Genomic DNA, 15,330 nt, shown 5'->3' with positions numbered 1-15,330 from the left:
AATGCGAGAGCTATTGGCTTTGTCAATGTCAATATGTTTCAACATTGCATGGCCAGATGGAAAGTATTCCCCAGGCAGATGCACCACCCAAGTGCCGGCAGCTGATGCACCTTTACTCCTTTGTGTAACTACTGGCACACATGAACAAAGCATTCCAAATTAAATTTACCTTTGATAGGGAGCAAAACAAAATAATAAATATGCCAATCCCTTTAATAAGACCTACTAAAATTTAATTAGTAAAAAATGGTACTTATTTTATTCACCGCTCAAGAACAGAAGGTACTGTCTGTCTTAGCATAATTCATACTTATGACTTGTATGTTCCACACACATGCGTGCTGCAGGCACTCAGCTCACTGAGCTGTCCGACTGGTTAAGAATTACGGCCTACAATCATCAAAATGCAAAGATCATTCAATGGGTAGAATCAAATTTAGGAATCGTTTATTAAATTTATTCCCCCTTCCTGCTACATGGTGTTTTGTGGTTCACTGTTGTGTCTATCTGGTTTGACGTAAAAATTGTATATCTGACCATACCTCCTTTCTAGTGAGTTAACTGGATTTTCAACGACAAACCTAGATGTCAAGGTCATTGCAATAAAGTGGTAAGCCAGCTTATTAGGCCCCTGTACTGTTATCACTGGGTCACGTGGCCGGATCCTGGCATGGCTAACTTGGCCTTTGGACTTTCTGAGGTTGATAAACTAATCCTGCTAATTTGTGTAACAAAAACAAATTCTTGCAGTACTTGGATATATCCACTTTAATAGTATTTTATTATTTTATTACCAGTGTTGTTGTTATGTTTCGTGCGGGGCTTACGGACCCTACACAAGCAAAGTGGCTCATTGGTGCCCCTGGTCGGTTGCTGTTTTCAAAATGTAAATTTACTTGGGTGCTGATATCAGCATTTACCAAACCTACATGTCAAAGGAGGAGTGCTATTTGTTGAAAATAGCTTTGTTTATTTTATCTTGCGATAAGCCTTTTGCTGATCATTTGCTTTTAATCTGTAATTATGCACCACAACAAATCATGTGCTTGCATATGTACTGTGCGCTGTATTCTACACCACAAAACGTTTACTATACAGATGCACTCCAGCTTTTAGCAGGGCAGTTGGTGGCCTGTGGCGCTTTACAATGACCATCCAATGAATTGAAACAAGCCCTTCCCTCATCCTGTTTAATTAGTAGCCAACAAGCCCGTTATGACGTCATTCTGTGTTTTGTAACTATTTCAGGATGGGGTGAGAACAAGTGAGTTAAGGGCAACTGAAACGAGGGGTCACGTGTCCTATGACAATGTAGTACTTAGGAAAGGTAGTGTACTTTTACCTTGGGTAAGAGGATTGAATCTAGTACAGACAGAACATTGTGCCCTGGTGCGAATTATTCTGTCGATAGAGTCAGTGTAGCCTTTCAGAGGCAGTACTCTGATCGAGGGGCTGTGCATGCAGTGTGGGGGTCGCACGAAATAGAGTCCCCTAGGACTTCCCGTGCCATACTGGGTTAGGGAACAGTGCACTGTATTCTAGGGAGGTAAGGTTTCTTTTTATGTGGAGCTGTAGTCTGTAGCTTGGGGTGTTGTGCGTGAGGTATTGAGAGTTAAGAGACTGTGTTGTCAGGAGGTAGGGGACGGTCTTCTTTAGTAGGAAGCATTTTAGGGACTATACATGAAGTAGTGAAGTTATGGGGTAGTCTTGTTTTCTAGGTAGCAGGAGACAGTTTCTTGGGTGCTGTCCATTCAGTATCCAGGAGTAGGGAGGCAGTAGACTGTAGCTAGGGTACCTGTACATGTAGTATATGTGCGTGGAGGGGGCGGTAGAAGGTGTTTTGAGGTACAGTGTATTATTTCTTAGGGTTCCCATATATCACATATAAGTAGGGTGCCTGCGGGGAAAATCACAGCTACATGGAGACAACCATGGGCTAAGTTACCAAAGGGGTCATTTGATGGCATTAAATTCAGTGGAGGTCAGAGTTGAATGGGAAGGCCATCCTTAGTGGAAGAGGATGTCTCACACACATAATAGTGTCAAGCTTCATCATCGGCATCCTCTCCCCACCCCGATCAGATGTGTAGACTTGACCTCTGCGAAGACTTGGCGATAGGAGGGAATTCTTACATAAAGCTTACTAAATAAGGCGGGATCCAGAAAATCTAAAAATCCCTCAAAGTTTCTCGGCTGTCACCTTTATTCTTGAGGACTTTAGGTATGACTAAAAACACTCAGGTCGGCGGGTTGGTAGAGCTCAATGGCTCAGACCCATCTGCTAGTCACCAACATGTTTCGCCCCTCAATAATTAGCCTATCTGGTCTGGGGCATTCCTCAGGGCTCAAGGATCCCAATGAAGATCTCCCGAGGCTCATTTTATTATTCCTGGTGATGCAGGTGCATAACCAAACAATATACTCACTATAGTGAGTCCTACCTGTTTTTTTTCAAATAATTCTCGTAGAAACCCCTTGACTTTAGGGGATACTGGTGGGCTGGTCAGGTAGAGGGGGTGATGTCCTTTGTTGTCACACTTGCATCAAAAGGTTCATCACTCCAATGACCCTAAACATTCCTTCTCCCTGCCGCTGGTGTGTACCAGAAGTCTATGGTTCTCTACAAGAATATTGTTCGGTGATGTACCTGCATCACCAGGAAGAATAAACTGAGCCTTACTATCATAGCGTGCTGTGTATACTTAAAGAGGTGACACAGGCTCATGCCACAGAGGGCAAAGGGCAGAATGAAAAAAGAGTAATTGCTTATTAAGAAAATGTTTGAAACAATGTCGTGGGGAGGAGGGGTTTATCGTGGCAAGCAGCAATACATGGGAGGTGGTGGTGGGGGTACAGCACAGGGAGATTAAGGAAGATGCAATAAAATGCTAGCAGCAACCTACGGGAGGTGGTAGTGGGGGCATGGCACGGGGTGATGATGTGATTTACATAATATAATTAAAAATAAGTAACTGCAGGCAGGCAGGGAAGGAGGATGACAACAAGCTTGGAGGAGACAACAACATAGTCTCCGACTCAAAAAGTGCTCGGAGCAACAAGGAAAAAGAAGTCCCAGAAATAGTTGCTAAAATGGTACAAGTCTAAGGCTACAAGTAATGCAGAACTGCTCCATGGGAGTGAACAACCGATGAAAAGGAGGGACAAATAGGACAGAAAAATCGCTTGAAAGCAAGGATTTTTAAAGGACACTGAAATAAACACATAAAAAATCAATGAGCGAGCTGTAAGCCCACAAAGTATATACAACATGTCTCGAAGAGACAGCTCAAGCATTGTCTAGCCGAGGCCTAAAAAATAGCAAAATCACTGTGAAATAACTTAAGGGGTACATGTTCAGCGCTTTTCTGGAGATCAACATTTAAGAATGGAAAACAACAATGATTAAACTAAAACCCTAGCGGACTATGCAGTAGCAGTGGGCATAAGATAAAGGGCTTATTTAGAGAGTGTAGTTAATGGGAAATATGGATACAGTTTTGGACTTCCCACATGCCCACCGCATGCTTCCAATGCCTCATGTGGAGTTTGTGGATCTGCTGGCTCTATCGTCAGCAAAATCTTCTCACTGGACAAGGTACACGTGGTTGAAATGCCAGAATGTCTCTTTATTTAGTACAGCCCTTCTAATGCCATGTCAGTCAGCTTTTCCTTTCAAGATCTACCTAGTGCACAACAGCAGTGCTGAGCAGGAAATTGCAAAAATCTCCCTGGTGTTCAATCACTATCACTTCTTATTACTGAAGTGGATTCAATGGAAAAAAGCCATCAACCTGGTGGAGAACTCTAAATGTTTTGGTTTGGCCACATCTTTCCGCTTGAAGATAGAGGCCTCCCAAGCTATAGTGGACAACACCAAGTTTTAATTGCATTCACTTGATCACTGCATTAAACACTTATTGCATTCAAACTGTCTAGATTTCCGTGAGCCAATGGTCTTAGCTTTCGCCTCCTGACATATATTATATAGCATTATACTACAACATGCTCCTTTGCATTCACAGACCTTAGCAAACAGCCATACTTGTTAATGGAATGTTGCTGGACCATGTGCTACTGCACCATTTTATATGAAGGTTTTTTATGTTTGAGAATGGACAACAGGACAATTGGGAATGTGCAAATACTAGAGGATTAATTTATAAGATAATACAAGTCTTGCACAGTGCTTGCGATGGTGAAATATATTGGACAGAGTTTTAAATCTGGGCTGCTATCACAATCTTGAATAGTAAAAATGAAAATGTATATGTGAAACAATCACCTTTTGAGTGTGGCATCACCAGGATTTTGTGCACTGTTTGCTGGAATAGATAACTTTTTCTCAAGTTTTCAGAGTAAGTAAAGGTTGCATATTATGATGGGTATAGGACGAAAGTGCCACTGAATTAGTCCTAAAACATAAAATGTAGGCCTCCTGTTGAAGTTAGTCATGCTTTAGGGCTGGAGGAATGTTCTGGTTAGGAGAATGCAGGTTTGCATTTGGGTGTGTAGAGTTGGTTTAGCTGGTCACATATGCAGCAAATGAACTGTATGTGCATTTATCTGATTTGGGTTTATTGGGCACTGAAATATTGTGCATGTTGCAGTGATGTGATTGCTTGTTTTATTGTTTTTCCCACAAGCCTGACATCATAGTTTTGAATTGTTTTCAGGCAATGTATGGATTTGTGTAGGATAATCATGCATATGACTTTGGAGTATTAGACCTGCTGGTGGTGAGCTGGCCCACAACTAAGTTCTTGTATTTATCTTGGAGAAACAAAGTGTTTTTAAGAGTCATGTGGGAGTTATGTGATTTGACAATACTGTCACTATTAACACTATTAATTAAGGTTGCTAGGAACCACATAAACACGTGTGGAGGTACAGCCTTGAATAGATGCAGGTGTTCAAAGTTGTTCAGCACTGTCTTTGGTTAAAATAGTGCTTTATGATGTTTGAGGCAGAAGGGCTTTTCTGTAGGTGCACAATCTTTGAGCACCTGAGTGGGATTTATAGTGACAGGAAAGGCTCTTTGTTTCAAGAAGTTGGAGAAAAGCATACCTTTGTCCAGAATTATGGGTTGAATGTTAAAGGTAGCAACTGAACTGAGATGCCACTCTGTTAGCCTAAATGTTGACATATTTCTTGTAAATTATTACACAGCTACAAATAACATTCAAGACTCATATGTATATCCTTCTAGTGATGTACCAAATGATTTATTCAATTGTGAGCGAACTTCTTATTCACTGGTATTTTCCATTTCTTGTCTTGTTCATGGGTTTGGTAATGCGCCTTGCTTCAGCCCACATTAAATTGCCAAATGAGCCTAATGTTAGCATGTGCAATGTTGTTGTGAACTGTGTGTGGTGGTCTCAGGTTGCCACTGTGTGTGTTAGGCATTGGATCATGTCATCACTGGGAAAGAATATGCCTATAATGGACCTGTATTGTTCATGTCAAGTCTCACCCTTATCTTCAGTGATCTTGGTCTACTCAGGATTTGTGCATTGTATTATTTTTATATTCGCTGCCATATTTGTTTGTTTCGTGTGATAGCTTGATTGCTGGGGCTTCTCCGCCAGTAACAACAATTTTTCAATCATATTCTGTTATATTCTGTTCTTTGACATGTCAGCGAAGAGTGTATATCTTGTCTTGAATTGAAACAAAAAACGATATAATGGAGATCCCTCATAAAGTATATGCAACATTTTTTCAGCACGTTTTCTCTTTATTGAAGATATTCTATATAACATAACATAGGTCATTATTGTGGATTATTTTCTTCCCTGTCCTGAAACACCAATTGTTGCAAACAAGATACATCCCGATTTCCAGACACCAACATATTTCTATAAATATGTCAGTACGGTCCTACTTACATTGAAACAACTTTGCTTCATCTGAAGACAACATGGATGGCACACAGCTAGCAGAATAATATATTGGGTTGAAGGAAACATACCGGTAGACACAATTTTTGGCTGGAAACCTTCTTGAATCCTAAAACTAAAGCATCTCCAAAAAGGGCTCTGTATGCTGCAGAGATCGTTACTCACCCACAAGCATTGTTGACTTTATTGAAACCAAGAACCTCAGCTTCATGGCAAACAACTTTAGATCCACAGACTCCATTGGCTCAAAAGGTCCTTACTGAGCTTCTAGCACTAAAGAAATGCCCCTTGTGGGCGGAAGAGCCCTTGAGATAGGTGTACCACAAAACTCATCCATGTAATTATTTCACACAAGTCTGCCAGATCAAGCGGATTTCTGACTTCCTTTGATGACTAGAAGCTACAGATAGGCCCGATGAGAACCTATTCTGCAAGAAGTATTTGACAGAAAGATCTCACAGGAGACCCTTTTTCAAGTATCACCCTAGATGACCTTCCAGTACTCCCTATATCTATGCAATGCAGAAAATCACTAAAATTACTTAATTTCCTTTGCCAACTCGCTATCAGTGGCCAAGAATTGCAACTCCAACTACTAAACCTCAATACTGAATTTTGAAAAGACATTAAACTATTTCTAGTGACACAGAAGGAGGGAGAAAATGGAGCATTTTCATAGATGTTGCCACCGTCAAGCAAAGCAAAAGAATCCCCGTCCCATCATGTCCAGTAGGGTATTACTAACTGCACATCTGCTTCTTCCTCCAAGTTCTTGGTTAGATCTTTGGCATAGTGTGGAATGAGCTGGAAGGCATGTACCTAATCACTAGGCTTTATGAAGGATAGGTGCTAGGATTCAGGACTTGTGCAGAACAATTACTGTCGGATGAATTCCTCTGTTGCATATAGATCCAGAACCAGGATTTTGGATCTCTGATAGATGATGCTGAACACATTCTGGCTCTCAGAATCCTCATAGGGAGAGGGACATATCTTGCAGAGTGCCTATTTACTTGGCTATTGTCAACTCCCATAATACGCAGTGCAGGCTGCAGCTAGAGACCAAACATTTACTTTTGCCCCCATGCTACAGAAGGGATGTCTCGGCTTGATGCTCCAAACAGAAGACCCCTTTTTTTGTTCACATACTTCTTGGTCACCTTCTTGCAAATTTAGCCAAGCATTGGCCTCTGATTGGTCTTTGTGACTGAAGGCCCTTAAGCATATTCAATGCATCTTTCAACTTCTTCCAGTTGGAAAATATGTTCTTCTTTACTGATAATCATAGACCTGGAACGTTCTAGGACCCGCAATTTCTCCGTCTGAGGCCACTGGATTCCACTTTGACTATTACATGTAAAGAAGTACTCAGGGAATCTCTTCAACGAGTTTTCAGGAGTAAATCACGCCAGATTGTGTCCATAACACTGTATGACTCTGTAATTGGTTCTGCAATCACCTGTGAACTGGGAGACCAGCTAACATACAGCCGTGCCTCCAGAGGATACGTTATAACTTTACCTGTGATACAAAAAATGTACATGCTGTCATGTGATCTTCCACCAAGGGCAGTTCCATTACTGATGCGTCTTGGAGGAAAGCAGTTGTTTCAAGAGCTCTCTTGACATAATTGTCCAGTTTACAGGCAGAAACCGCAACGTCAGATTTGTGCAAAACATGGATTTGATAAAGATGATGTTGTAGACTTGGAAAAATGGTGTGAACTTTATTGAAGTTGTGTTGAAGGCTTAAACTCCAGTAAGGGAGGTCTTCTGACTCCTTATTATGAATCATGATATTCAGCCTCAACACCAAAGCATGCGGAAAGAAGGTTCACTGAGAAATTGCGGTAGGGAACAATTCTATTGTACCTGAAGGACATTTTCTTGGAAGTTAAAAAATGCCATACATGTATGTCGCTGTGAAATTGAATAGAATTTGGTGATTCGGTTGGGGCCATGAAAGTGAAGGATCTGTTTTCTGAGGCTAAAGTTCCTGCTTTTGAAGAGGTGTGGGCCTGGTTTAAGGTTTGCACAGGACAGTTCACTATGCAAACTAGCTAGCATGAGGAATGGCTGCCTTTCCTCTGTTTGCTAGAGGAGGCAACAACATTAACATAAACCTTGCTCTTGTAGGGAGTGTACACAGATCTCTATATTATGTAAAGTATTATTAAATAAAAACCTTGACCTTCAATGATGACTAAAGATAAATGTGATGCCAATGTTCCGGAAACTATGACGCATAAGGAATGGGCGGTGGTATGTGATCCCACCAGAAAAAAACAAATCAAAAGACCTCAAAAATTCTCTGTAGAATCTCAACATTGTCTTCTTGGCTCTTGGAAACAGATTACAAAGTAAAGTAGGACGGTGCCGAACTTAATGACTCAATTAGTTGTTAGCCTACAGTAAAAAGTGATACATGAGGACCCACAACTTAACTTTTTTACTAATCATGCTGAAATTAACTATGCATTGTACACAGACTGGGAAATAAACTTGAGAGAATCCCCACAGCAATTAATAAAAACATTGGTTAGCATGCACATATTGTTTGACTGAAATTGACTTCTGAGATAAAACAACCTCAAACATCATTGAACTCTTCAATTGGGCACAGATATCCCTGAGTTATGTGACAAAATCTATAAAGATCCGAAGCACTATCAGGATTTAAAAAGTTTAAGGAAACAATGTAAATCTGATTATGAATGTGGGAGAGTGTATACATGTCATGAAACGTATGAATATTTGTATAAAATTTAAAAATTGGTTGCGCAAGCGAACAGATTGTTTGATAGAACACCTACCTAGAGCCTCAGAAATTGATTCTTCAGACAATTGAAACAAACACGGGTTCGTGGGAATGCCCTGGATGATTTCAGGGAAATGCACGTTAGATAGTCAGGGTTCGCCCAACAAGATCAGATTTCAGGTTCAAGAAAGGATAAAAAGAAACCAAAAAACCTAGAAGTAAAAACCCAGGGAGCAGTCAATCAATTTATATCTAAAATGTCTTGCCAAGAAATAAAAGAAAATCAAATAAAAGATAGTAATTTGGTTGTTATCAATTTAGTATTATCAATTTGTCTGACGACATTTTAACCAAACCGGAAATCATTGTACTATCAAATGGCCTATCTTTTTGTACTACATCCAATATTTATTTTACCATTGTTTTGTTTTTATTTACTAAACTTTACCTATTACTACAGCTCCATACGTATTATATTGTGAAGCCTAAATCGATAGCAGCATTTGAGGAGAATAGAATGTATAGTCATCTGTCTATTAGGGACTTAGACAATATGGTTACTTTATTCAGTCTTGAACAAGATACAGGTAATCGTGAATCAATACTGGATGTAGACTTGTTTTTTGTTTTTTTTGTAGTAGGTAAATTACTTCGGTTACCATGAACCTTCAAAATGTACATACGGGAATATAATACAATATGTTAAAAAAAATATATATAAGTAAGTTAATAAATAAGATTGCACATGCTCAAGCCGGTTTAAATTTTGCCCCTATCTGTACAACTATAAAATCTCAATAAATACACAATTAATTCCTCCAAGTAATCAATCAATACAGAATCGCAGAAAACTGAGTGCAAGTAATTAATTATCTGGACATAAAAACCTCAAGAAGTTTAAAAACGTTAATTGTGCATTAATATATAGTCCAGAGGTTGTGTTTATAATTAGTGTACAGCATGTTTCGACATACTATTTCCTTTAAAATTTTACTGCACCTATGCCAGACAGCTTGTAAAAATGTGCTGACCGTAAAAACAATAGCCAGGGACAGATCACTTTTTAAACTTCTATGGGCCACTAAATATCTTGTCAAGCCCAGGGGCCGACATATTGGGTGGATCCATTTAAGGCAAGGCCCAAGGTATTCTGGACAAAAAAAAAATATGTGCATCTCGGTCTCATTGTCCGTGGCACAAGCAGGACATAGGCTTGTGACCAGATCCTTATTCCATTTATCAGTAAAGGATCTCAATGGGAGAGTAGTTAAATGAAAACAGACATCTAGGGCCAGATGTAGGTCGGTCGGTAACGGCCGAAAATCGGTATTTTCGGCCGTTACCGACCGGTATACATGATTTGAAATGTAGGGGCACAATTTTACAGAATCGGTAACTTTACCGATTCAGTAAAGTTACCGATTCTGTAAAATACCGAATCAGTATTTTTACCGATTCAGTAAATCTCAGATGTAGGTGGGACTCTTCTGAGTCCCAAAGGCCCTACAAAATCGGTATTTTACCACACAATCCTACTGTGTGGTAAAATACCGATTTCAGGTGTGCATGCACATGTGTGCATGCACACCTAGCCATGTGACAGACAGACATGCCCTTAGGGCATGTCTGTGTGCCACATGGCGCACATGCCTATTTGTGGGGTGCCAGAGGGTGTCAAAGTGACACCCCCTGCACCCTTGCAAAATTCGGTATTTACAGATTCTGTAAATACAGAATCGGTATTTCCCATTGATCCCTATGGGCTTTGAAGCCCATAGGAATCAATGGGAAATACCGATTCTGTATTTACAGAATCGGTAAATACCAAATGTTACAGAATCGGTATTTCCACATCCGGAAATACCTACATGTCAACCACATTGATTTACCGAATCGGTAAAATTCGGTAATTAAAAATCGGTAAATCAATTTTACCTACATCGGGCCCTTAGTAGCTACAGATGGCGGCTACTTTCCTTCACAAATGTCGAACCACAAGGAAGTGCCTCCTCCCTCTTAGCCATTATGTTAGGAACAAGTTCAGAAGAAGGTTAGGCTTACATTATATCGTCTCGATAGATAGCAAGTGGACATCAACATGCTCCAGAAAAAAAATTCAACAGAACCATGAGAAACATAATACGTTTTCGTCTTAGTGGGATCCCTTAGATTTGATGCTTCATTTAGTTCCTATTCTAGGGGTGTAATTGTATTGTGTTTGAAAAAAGTTCGATTTCAAACTCACCAACACTTACAGTGACCCATTATATTACTGGTTAAGCTGTCTCTTGTGACAGATCTATCTATTTTGTTAATATATTTGGATCATATGTTAACGTCCCTTTATCTGTCATAGATCCAGAGAGATACAAATACTTTTCTATAGTGTTGGGACTTTAACTTAGCTATTGGTCCCCTCTTAAATAGATCGAAAGTACTTTGTCTATCCTGTGGTGCAGCTGTGGGTTTCTTGTTACAATCAGTAGACGATTTAGACTTACTAGACACATGGAGGATAAGGAAAGTGCAGGGAGCATGCAATATAGATGTTATCTAGATCCGTTGTCTCTTATGTAGCAAATGTTCAGATACTACCTAGAACTTTATCAGATCACTCCCTTGTCCTCCCAGGCATTGTTTCCCAAATTGTGGGAAGTGACCTAACTATTGATGTGGCCACCTCGCCCCCCCATCTATTCATTATTTCGCTGTCTTTAGGACTCTTGTCTGCTTTGCCTCTTTTAAACAGTAGTAAACTGCCTGTATTTCACACCTTAAACATGTGTTGTACATTGGAACTCCCTGTTCTGCATATTTAGCTTCGCAAATGCTATTGTAAATGGTGATTAAAATGAACTTTGGCATCATAGGTAACCATATGTGGCATATTGTATGTATTTACACCACACACGTATTTGACAAAAATATATGTTGTAATCCAGTATTATGGGTATCTTTCATAGATTCACATGCCTGAATCATTCCCTGTCGTCGGGGTAGGAGTCCCCGGTACATAACAATAGTAATGTCATATAGACATATACATACTAATAGGCCAGAGGCCTCACATTAGTAACCTTTCTAAGTCCTTTTGTAAAAAGGACCAAACTTTGGCCAGGAGCCAATCAGCTACTACCACCCTCTAGAACCTTCCTGGAAGGAGCCCTAGTCCCTCAGATTTTCTACCGCACGTCGTGCTAAGGGAGTCTCCACTGAGCTCTGCTCAGCTTTCTGGTATTTCTGGATTTATTCCATATTTTTCTCACAGAACTTATTCTTGTGCAGGAGTACTTCAGTCCACCATGTCTGACACTCCTAAAAAGGGCTCTTTAGACCCTGTGCTTCATGCAGCATGTTGAGACTACATGTGGATGACAGGCATGAAGACTGCCTCTACTTTCTCTATCCTGACCACTCTGCGAAGGATTGCAAAGTCTGCCGCACTTTCTCTGCCAAGACCCTGAACGACAGAGAGGGGCGCCTGCTTTTATGGCTAAAGAGACTTAAAGAGAAGGTTCAGACAGTCTCTTCAGGTGAAAGCGAGTGTTCCTTTAGGAGCTCACATTCCTCCTTCAAAAGGCCCAGACCGTCATCTCCAGAACGGTCTGCAAAGCCACCTCAAAAGAAGACGCCCAAGTCTTCAGAGGTTCGTCCACAGACCATGGCAGTGAAGAGTTCTCTTCAGGATGCCACCATCAAGAAGCCTTTGCTGGTAACTTCGGCCATGTCTGTGACGACGCCGACAGCAACTATATCTACGTCGACGGCATCGTCCTTCTCCGCCATGACGACTACCACGGCATCGTCGTCGACAGGTAGGTCTATTATATCATTAGGTCATTGCTATTAAAAAATCGTCGACGACCTCTAACACGTCGACGAAAGCGTAGTCATCGTCGTCGCCATCGACGTCGACATCAGCGTCGACGAAGCCATCGACGTCGACACCAGCGTCAACGAAGCCATCGACGTCGACGCGATCGTCGACAAAGCCATCGACGACAGGTCCAGTGTCGACACTGCCGTTGACGAAGAAACAACCTTCGACGCTACTGTCGACAGCATCGCTGTCGATGAAAACAACAGAGACGACCACCCCATTGACGGGCTCGTCGACGACAGAGTCTCCTACGCTGAAGTACTCTTAAACACACTACAGACTGACAACGAGTACTTTAACGCCGGAATTGACGTCGCCTAGCAGAGTCCAGCCACTGCCACCGGCCCATCTGCTGGACACAGAGGATTCTGATGACGGTTCAATGTTCCAGCTTGCGACAAGTCCATCAGAACTCCACGTTAAGGTCCTTGAAAGCTCAGACTGTGAAGACCTGGGTCAGGATGAAGGGCGATTTCAGGAGGCATGCCAAATTACTCCGCCTCCTTCTTCCCAACCTATGGTGTGCCTCCCAGCATCAATAGTGGCGGACCTGCAATTTCTCATAGCGGACTACAAGCAACGTTTTCCGCCCACTCCGCCTCCTCCAGTAAAGCAACCTACTTCTGTGATACCTCACCAACTTCCTCGCCCTAGACCACCTCTACTGGTCATTCGTCAAGATCCTGTCACTTTACCACCTCTACCTTCTTCTGATGAAGAAGAGGAAGTAGTAGAAGAAGAGGAGGGACAGCAAGAGGAAGAAGAAATACAGGACGATGAATGGAATAACTATGTCATTCAGGATCCGGCATCCCCTGACCAGGCACAGGCGGATTCACCCCCAGAGGATTTCGGGGGGTTTCATAATATTGTGGAAAGGGCTGCGGCAAGATTTAAAATCCAAATGACCACTCAAACCCAGGATTGCTTCCTGTATGACTTTAAAGAGCCATTCAAGAAGGCTGTGCGATCCATCCCTATTATTGATTACATCTGGAATCAGGGGGTAAAGATAATGAATAACCCCTCATCTCTGCTTCCAGTTCCGCCCAGGCTCGACAAGAAATATAAGGCCCCAGACACGGCTCCGGCATGCCTTATAGATCAAACGAAACCGGACTCTGTTATTATGCAGGCTGCACAGCGTAAATCTAGTAATCCGTCGGCCGCGCTGACTGCGCCACCAGATAAGGAAGGCCGTAAACTTGATAATATTAGTAAAAGGTTTTCGTCCATGTCGGCCCTTTCTATCCGGACGGCAAACTCACTGGCCCTCTTAGGACGATACAATCGCCAGATGTGGGCGGATATTGCCCCATATTTAGGAGCAATACCAGAAGAACAAAAAGAAGAGGCAAAGAAGATACTCCTTGAGGGCGAGCGATCCGCCTCGGAAATGATAGATGTGGCGATGGATATCGCCTCTACAGGATTTAGACAGATGGCAGGGGCAGCAGTCCTAAGGCGCCAGGGGTGGCTTAAAGCCACATCGTCCCGGCCTGAGGTACAGACCAAGGTACTGTACATGCCGTTCGATGGAGTACTGCTCTTTGGGGAGCATATAGATGAGATGCTGCAGGGTATCAAAAAGGATACAGAGACCGCGAAAGCCCTGGGTATCCTCCAGTATAAAAATACTTCCTTTCGGGGCTCCAGAGGAAGAGGACAACAGACAAGAGGTGGCTATCAGGGATACAAAACCTCCTAAAGCTCATCACAGCAATACAAGCCACAATACCAGCAGAGACAGCAACAAGGCCACTCATCGTACAACAAGTCTTCCTTTCGAGGACGAGGAGGAAAAAAGGACACAGCCAGAAGGCAATGACCTCTTTCTCCCACAGGCCTCCACTTTTTCTCCGCATTACGCAGTTGGAGGGAAAATATCAAACTTCCTCCACAATTGGCAAAAAATCACAACGGATCGTTGGGTTCTCCAGCTGGTTCGGTTCGGACATACTTTGGAGTTTGTAGAGACTCCTCCTCCGAACCCCCCACGTCCTATGCAGCACAAGAATCTGCATCTCCTTCAAAAAGAACTCTCACTAATGCTCCAGAAAAGAGCCGTAGAAAGAGTTCCCCGAGGTCAGAGGGGGAAAGGATTCTACTCCCGATTCTTCCTAATACCAAAAAAGGAGAACAAATGGAGACCTATATTGGACCTAAGAAGCCTCAACAGATACCTCAAGAAAAAATCGTTCCGTATGGTATCCATTCAAGAGGTGTTACAGCTACTCAATTCCAAAGATTTCATGGTGTCCTTAGACCTCCAGGACGCCTACTTTCACATACTGATCCACAAGAGTCACCGACAATTCCGGAGATTTGTGGTGGCGGGAAGGCACTACCAATTCAGAGTGTTGCCATTTTGCCTGAAGTCGGCACCACGCATTTTTTCAAAATGCCTGTCTCCTGTGGCAGCGTACCTTCGCCAACTCCATCACCAGGTTTTCCCCTACTTGGACGACTGGCTCGTCAAGGCTCCTACTCTGGTAGGCATAACCAGATCGTCCAACGCCTGTCTTCAACTCTTCGAGAGCCTAGGACTTACGCTCTACCAGGAAAAGTCTGTCCTTCACCATCGCAACGTCTCATCTTCCTGGGAGCAACTCTGGACACACACCAGGGAAGGCCTTCCCTTCACAGGAGCGTCAAATCAAACTAAGATCTCTGGCAAGCCGAGTTCGGACCAAAAAGACCATCAAGGTGTAACTCTTCAAATCATTGTTGGGGATGATGTCCTCCAATATCCTACTAATTCCACACTGCCGCCTCCGTATGCGCCCATTACAG

The 15,330-nt window shown here is 42.3% G+C and overlaps 1 protein-coding gene across 1 annotated transcript in view; it reads left to right on the top strand.

Annotated features, from left to right (window-relative positions):
- Window positions 1-15,330, top strand: part of LOC147708676 (E3 ubiquitin ligase TRAF3IP2-like) — a 264,726-nt gene that overhangs the window by 27,282 nt on the left and 222,114 nt on the right. The window lies entirely within an intron of this gene.

This window comes from Lissotriton vulgaris, chromosome 6, assembly GCF_964263255.1.
Source record: "Lissotriton vulgaris chromosome 6, aLisVul1.2, whole genome shotgun sequence".
In the NCBI taxonomy this organism is placed as follows: Eukaryota; Metazoa; Chordata; class Amphibia; order Caudata; family Salamandridae; genus Lissotriton; species Lissotriton vulgaris.
The sequence above is the reverse complement of the archived record's forward strand: the minus strand, read 5'-3'. Positions and strand labels throughout refer to the sequence as shown.